Here is an 8,408-nt window from a genome sequence, read left to right on the forward strand (position 1 = left end):
ATCACAATGAGAACTATTGACCATATCGCTTCCTAATTTAAAGTGCTTCTTTAGTAACATTTGTAGTGATGGAGCAAGGATTCGCACGTAAAGCGACTTGCTCTTACTCAAGAACCTCGCCTAACTTGTAATAATATTAATTCAACCTGTCCGTCATTTATGTCGCCTTTTTCCCCAACGCACGGGTGTCCCTAGGAGGCTTGCCTATGTGTTTTTCCGTAATAACAAAGCTTGCACTACTGAATGGCCGCTTCGAAGAAAATCCAGTCTGCGCATGCGTCGGTCATACCCACGTGATGTGACGCACTCGCATTTTGGAGGGATTTTGTTGCTCATGCGCATTGTTGCTAAAATGGCCGGTTGTCTTTAACCTGCCCTCTGCTTGCTCAAGCTGCTTTTCGCATATCTGTCTTTTTTCGCACTAACCTTAATGCTATAGATATTATAAAGTAAGGGGTGCAGAGAAGCATTACCTGGTATACAGTGTATTCATATTGTGTGTGTGTTTCTAATTTGTTTTCGCTTACTTTTCATGTATTACGCATCCATGGGCTGGGGTCGGGAGATGGAATCCATTTTGAAGCCTGTACACTCCCCGCACACGTGATGAGGGAAAAAAAACCAACTGCGCAGAAGCAAAACTCAGCCAGCTGGCTCCTGAAGCAAGATGCGCCTGGGAACCTACCTAGGCCATGGGAGAAGATGCTGATATCTACCTAACTTGTGATACATTGTTTCTATATGCTGTACACTCTCATTGTTTTCCATATTCCTATGCCTGGGAACGTAAACGCAAGGGGCGGGTATGAAAAATTAAATATTCATTGTGGTAACACAGAATTATAGGTGGTAACCATGACATAACCACCTTTCCTGACCAATCATAAGTTGAGAACTTGTCACTTGCAACATTTGTGGGTGGTCTAGGGGTCCCAAAAGAGTATAACTAGGCTAGTTTAGCTTAGAGAAATTGTCCGACTTGTCCGAGTAGCAGACCTGTCACTGACCCTACGAACTCTATAGGTGATTGATACAGAGCGCTGCGGAGCACTCTGTCCACACTTCCCACAAACTCCAAGGGGTGGAAATAGTCTTAAGTGCTGGCGAAGCACTTTGCTGGGAAATTCGAAAACCCAATCGGGGTTACTGGCGGATTCTGTGCAGAAGAGGGGGTAACGCAGGCGTTGCATCCGAGGCTGCAGGTGTTGGTTGTGCCCTTTGGTGAGCCCAGTCCTGACCCAAATCCTGAGGGGTATCCTGTCCTGACTGTCCGTGAGCTGTACCTGCTCACCTTTGGTATTCCTGAATCATTGAGGGTCCTTGTCCCCGAACTTGTCCCAACTGACTCGTGGCCAGGGTTAGTCTTCATTTCCGTCCTAGGTAAATATTTTATGTGGGTGTCCGTCTGACTATACTCTTACTTTTCCTCTTCTTAATAAAGCACTCTTGCCTGTGGTATTGCCCTATCACTTTTAAAGTGATTTATATGCAGTTGTTTATTAGTGATGTTCCACTTCTCTCCCTACCTGTAGGATATTATTAAATTGTCATATTATGTTAGTGTGTTCCATTTTCCCTTCCCTTTAGTATGTTTGCAGTGAACTTAGTAAGAATAGCATAAAGTTTAAGAATAAGTGCACATGATAGGTCCTTCTCACGTCCCCTGCCTTAGTTTAAGCCTGTGCTGAATAGCATGTTCCGTAATACCCATACTCTGTAGTGTTCCCTAAATACTCTAATGGTACTTGCCCTAATCCATAGTTACATTGTGGCTTTAATCCTAATCATTGATGTACTGATTTGTATCTGCCTCATTATCCTGGCATACTCATTTTTAAACTTCCTTATATAAAACTTTGAAACCCATCAGGTGTCTGTGGTCATTATACCTTATCGAGTGTGGATAACTGTACTAAGTATATAAAAGTTCTACTCCTTGTTAGGAAACTTGTTGCCTGTCCACTGCTAGCTCCTGATGCATCAGGAGTAATGTGCCTGTGGTAAGTCAGGTACATGAATAGTAAGTGGTGTGAGAGTCACCCCCCGAATTACTCATAGTAGCGTGTGGAAAATATCACCGGTTCACGCAAAACACTGTCATCTGTATGCACGCCAGGGCCCAGTGCGTGGAAATTTGGTAAACCAGTGACCCGGGTGAACTGCGCGCTCTATCAGTAATTTTCTGGTAGCAGTAGTATGGTTAGGACTAGTTAAGATAGGTAGACAAGATAGTTAAATAAATAAACCGTGAAAATAAAATGTGCTGCTAAAATTTTTATATTGATTACATTGCTTCAAATATTGCGCACATGTTTTAAAGGATTGATATATATATGTAAATGATTGTTGTATTGCTGCTATAAGTATTATATGTAATATTAACAAAATTGTATGTGAGCATTCAGTGTAGTCCGAATCCCCGGGGAAGTCTATAGCTAACGGTGAGCAGAATCCGGTTAGCTGATGAGGTCGCATGTCGTGAGTTATTAGTGCATGGTTAGGAAGGACCGGAAGCACTAATTAGGGGCTTTTTGTATCTGAATAAATGATAGCCACGAGTCCTTTAGTAAAACTTCCATTGTGATATCACCTAGTAAGGGGCACATACGGAAGGAGTAATAGGATCTCCGAGGCTTGACTGATAAGCAAGGTAGTCCGCTGGTGAAAGCCTGACTTAGTATATATCCCGGAAAGAAGTGGATGAGTCAGAGGAGTAGCAGGTTCTATATTGCTCGTGTGGGAGGTTAGACAGAGAAGTCTATCCGGAGTGAATGAAAAGTAGACAGAAGTGGTTTACTTGTAGTGAGAGAAAATTTTTCTTTCTATTTAGAACACTCAGACACTGCGGCGAACGTTGTATATTGTTAACTAAAATTTGCACTCGCACTTTAGGAAAAATTCAAAGTTTCCGTTACCTTGTGAAGGAGGGAGTCAGTTGGAAGACTGCCCTGACGTCACTCCGTGCCGCGCTGGTATTGGTCGAGACAGCGGGCGTGTAGTGAAGCTGAAATTGTAAGGGAGGGGTGAGTGCCGGAGCGTGAGACTTCATCTCGCGAAAGGCCGCGCACCCATTGGACAAGGGCTTTTGTGATCACTGTGTTGATTGGCTGTCGCAAAATAAAAGTCGCGCTAGCACTGGAAGCACAAAGGTAAACAAAATTAATCAACAGGAGATTGAGAGGGGTTTGGAGAGGTGTATGTGGTATCCTGAGTTCCTACCTAATCCACAGAACTTAGGCTTCTATAAGGAACAGATTCTACGAGGTAGACCGCGCATAATGTACGGAGTAAAAAGAAAAATGTCCTTTTCCGATAAAATAAAGAATTTTTTTAAGACAGACAAGCCCATTAGAACGAGGGAAGGTGTGATCATTCCCCCGCCAAATACTCCTGCCTCCTTCATGATGTTTGAAAAAGGGTATCATACCTGTGTATGGTTAGAAAACTGGGTAAAGTACACTGCAGATGACGGAGTTCTAGCATTTACTATTGATGGTACCTTTAATGGTAGGATCCTGTTTAACTTAATAACCCGAATGAATGAATTACATCCCAGACCCAGATTAACCCAGTAAGAAGCACTAGAAGAATGGGAGATTGAAGCCCTAGAAAGAGATAGACCCCGGATGGACAAGGGAGTAAGCAAATGGTATCCAAGGGTCCAAAAAGAAACCAAAGAGCAGAAAATGAAACAGTGGAGACAGAATATGATGGTTGAGGGGTTGTTTCCAATGATGGGGGTACTAGAACAAGAGAAAGGGAAATGTACTGAGAAAACCCGCCACCTAATGACCGTGGGGGACTCAGAAGATGAACACCTAGAGGATTTGTTGATGAAAAACCCCCCTCCCTATGTTGCAGAATCAGAACCTATGAGTCCACAGAACCCGTTCTCTAAATATCCCAGGTATCGAAGGGCCAGTGAGACAGACGTGCCTGGCACTGAAAGTAAACCCAGTGATGGTGATGGGTTTTGCAGACCTAGTACTGCGATTCCAAATTATCGCCCTTTTGGGGAAGACCGACCAAGTTTGGTCCTTCCGACTGCCCCTAATATCTATCCTACATTGGTACCCCAAGTAATGCATGACAACTCTTCAGAAAGGGTTTTGCGTGAGCGAGAAAAAGAAGCCTTGAATCGACAACGAATTGAATTGATTCAGACCATAGCTCAGATAAATCCCAGTCCGGATTCACTGACTATCCCAGTAACTATCGGTCCAGCTATACCTCTTTATGGGGATAGACTGACTAGTCCAAGAACTCCTATTATAACTCCAATTGTACAAACCCCTACCATTCCTCCCCCAAGAAAAGAGCTGCTCATAGTCGATGATCAAGAAAGTGAATGTGAATCTGTAATCTCCCTAATGGATCTGCCTATCAGGGAACCTGGAACCAGTGTACCAAGGGCAAGAACCCAGGCTAGGACAAAGGAGGTCCTGATTGAAACCACTTCAGGGGTCAGAAGTGCCACAGTAGGTTCTCCGGAAGAATTGGATAGATGGACCAAAGAGTTAGAAAAGGACACACCCCAACCAAAACCCTTAGAGATCTACAGACTAAGGATAGAAATAGAGGAACTAATGGCTGGTAATGTAGGATTGGACCGGTTAAACTCCTTTAGTGAAGACGAGTTACTGTTCATCAGCAAAAACCTTACCCGGAACACTAGATTGCTCCATGAGAGATTGATGGACACTGCCGCAGACATGGGAATTGATGTTAGTCGTTCCAAAGTCCTTCAGAAACCCTACAGAGCAGATTTTTCCGACAAAGACTTAGAGAACATGAATGTGGCAGGAAAACAAACCCAGATAAAAGAATTGTTGAAGCTCCTACAGAAATGGGGGGATGTAGAAAAATGGAAAACTCGGTGGGCAAAGAAAAAGGAAGATAGTAGGGCTAAACCCATGGCGTCAGAATACGTGCTGAAAGAAGTAGGTCCCACAGAGAAATTGTGTCCCATGAGAGAAGTACCTGGGGGAAAATATGTCCATGTCCCTTGGTCCCGACAAGACATTGTGTCATTTACTAATGACTTTCCAAAATTACGGGAAAAACCAGTTGATTGGTACAGACAGGTCGAACGCTTCATAAAAGTTCAGAAATGCCTTCTGAAAGACCTGGATGGGTTTTTCGACATTGTGGTGCCTGTAGATTTGTGGACCGAATGCAAAATAGAAATTAATTGGCCTAATGATGAATAGGAGAGAGACCCCAAAACTGGAGCTCCCTCACCTGAAGTAATGAGGAAGTATGATCAAGTCATACAATACCTGAAGAAAAAGGTGCCCGCAAAAGAAACTGATTGGACTCGGATAGATAGAACTACCCAAGAGCGCGATGAAACCGTCCACTCCTTTTATGAAAGGTTACTGCAGGTGTTCAAAACCTACAGTGGAATTGATAATGTGGACATGAAAGACATGACCCATTTCAGTTATAGATTCGTGTTAGGATTAAGACCTGAAATATCCCAGTGGATTCGAGATAATAAAATTAGTTGGCAGGGAAAGCCCATAGATGATGTCCTCAAGTATGCTAAGTACTGCGAGAATGAGATAGAAAACAAGAAGAAAGCCCTCAAGGAGAAGGTTATGTGGGCGCAGGTGAAATTGGCTGAACAGCAAGAAAAACAGTTAAGTAAATTGAATACTAATAATAATAATGCCCAAAATTCCAATGCTGGGGGAGGAGGGAAACCCCGGGTAAAAATGAGTCGGGAGGAGGCTATGAAAAAGTTTCCCTGCCACGGGTGCGGTCAGATAGGGCATTGGAGAGACGAGTGTCCACATTTGCAGGCCAGTAATGCCCCCGTAAATGGTTTAAATCCACAGGTGCAGAAAGAGGGGACAAGAAAGAACCAGCAACAGGTAAAGCTGCCTCCATTGCCTCGCGCTCCTAGACCGAATTATAAGAATCAGGGTCAGCAGAATGAAAGGGCAGAGGTATGGGAAGGAGAGAATGAGAGAAATGCAACAATTCCGCAGTATTTGTTGAATGATTCTTTCCTCTGTGATGAACAAGATTGACGGGGCCTGAAGGGGGAGGACAAGGAGTGCGTACTTGGCGCCTCCTTACCGGTAGACCAGACTGGACCATACATCGAAGGAAAGGTTGAAGGAAAAGACGTCACCTTTCTGTTGGACACTGGTGCTACCCGTTCTACTGTGAGAACAGTGGATGTTCCTAACCTACCCCTCTCGGGAGAAGCAATCCAAGTAGTGGGTGTTTCAAATCAAATAATTAGTACTCCAGTAACTGAACCCATGGAAATTTCCATAGGAAATTTCAAGGAAATGCACAGATATGTGGTCTGTGACTCCAGTCCCGTGAACCTGTTAGGACGAGATTTGTTGTGCAAAATGAACTGTACCATCTTTTGCACGCCAAATGGTGTCGAGATTCAGACCCCAGATGAAGATGGCCTGTACAAATTGATGTTAGTAAGACCTGACACAGAAATTAGAACCCTGTCCATTGAAGACCTTCCTGAAGAATTGCAGTCAAAAGTGGTACCTGAAGTATGGGATTTCACAGGAAGAGATGTAGGCTTAATGGCAAATGTAGATCCAGTTAAAATAGCCATAAAAACAAATGCTGTGTACCCAAGAACCAGACAGTATAAAATGAGTGCAGAAGTAAAGGCTGGAGTCGCAATTGAAATAAACAGATTACTTGAAGCAAACATCATACAGGAAGTAATGAGCAGTCCCTGTAATTCGCCCATAATTGGAATTAAAAAGCCTAGCGGAAAGTACCGGGTAGTGCAGGATCTGCGCAAGGTAAACCAAATTGTTGTACCTTGCTGTCCCATTGTGCCTAACCCCGCAGTGATACTGTATCAGATTCCTTGGAATGCGGAATGGTTCACTGTCATTGACCTGTGCCATGCAATCTTCTCCATCCCATTGCATTCTGAAAGCAAGTTCCTTTTTAGTTTTGAATTTGACAGCCATGTCTATGTCTGGAATCGTGTCCCCCAAGGGTACACCGAAAGTCCATCGATTTTCAACCAGATCCTAAAAAGATGCCTTGAATCTTTAGTACTGCCAAGAAAGTCTGTTCTGGTACAGTACATAGACGACCTTCTGGTGGCGTCCAAAAGTCAAACTGACTGTGTCACTGATACCATTGCCTTGCTGAATCACTTAGGAAAGGGAGGACATAAGGTATCACCAGACAAATTACAGTTCTGTAGGAACTCAGTGAAATATCTGGGGCACCAGATAGAGAAGGGGATCCGAAAAGTCACTACAGAAAGGATCAAGATAATTCAAACTATGGAACTGCCCAGAACCCAGAAAGAAGTAAGAATGTTCCTAGGAGTTGTAGGATACTGCAGACAATGGATTGTAGGATTCGCAGCACTAGCAAAACCCCTGATAAAAATGACCAAGAAAGGAGTGGAAGACACAGTCAGTTGGGACGAAGAAAGCATGTCCGCATGGGTAAAATTGCGAAATTGTCTGTGCTCAGCTCCTGCATTAGGAATGTCTGATTATTCCAAGAACTTCGAACTGTTCTGTGACACAAGAGACAATTGCGCGCTCTCAGTCCTGACACAGGAGCATGGGCTGGTCAGGCGTCCCGTGGCATATTTTTCGGCCACTTTAGATCCAGTGGCTGCTGGATTACCCGGATGCCTGAAGGCAGTAGCTGCTACTTGCGCCAGTCTGGAACAAAGTGAGAATATTGTCATGGGACATCCTGTCACTGTATATGTTCCACATTCTGTTGTTATCTTACTGACCCGAACCAAGACCCAATATCTCACCCCTAGTCGGCTGACTAAGTATGAGAGAATTCTAATAGGTGCTGAAAATGTAATTATTTCCCGGTGCAATGTCTTGAACCCTGCAACCCTGTTGCCTATTCCTCTGGATGTAGAAGCAGAGGATGAAATGGAGCATAACTGCATAGATTTGACAGAATTCAGCACTAAGCCACGTCCGGATATCAAAGAAATAGCCTTACTTGATGAGGATATTATGATGTTTGTGGATGGCTCATGTTTGAGACATGAAAATGGAGGTTTAAGTGCTGCCTATGCTGTAGTCACATTGGCGACAACCCTGGAAGCATCTTACCTATGCGAAGTAAAATCTGCACAAGTCGCAGAACTAATCGCATTGACAAGAGCTTGTAAGTGGGGGAAAAACAAAAGAGTAACCGTTTATACCGACAGCCAGTACTGTTATGGGGTTGTTCATGACTTCGGCCAACTATGGTTACAAAGAGAATTCATGACTTCCTCAGGTACCCCTATCAGAAATGGAAAGGTGGTACAGAACTTACTGGAAGCAATTCAATTGCCCAAAGAATTGGCTGTGGTCAAGTGTGCGGCTCACAGGTCTGGAAATGATGATGTGACAGCCGGAAATCGATACGCTGACCAAATTGCC

This window comes from Lissotriton vulgaris, unplaced genomic scaffold (genome assembly GCF_964263255.1).
Source record: "Lissotriton vulgaris unplaced genomic scaffold, aLisVul1.2 SCAFFOLD_798, whole genome shotgun sequence".
NCBI classification, from domain to species: domain Eukaryota; kingdom Metazoa; phylum Chordata; class Amphibia; order Caudata; family Salamandridae; genus Lissotriton; species Lissotriton vulgaris.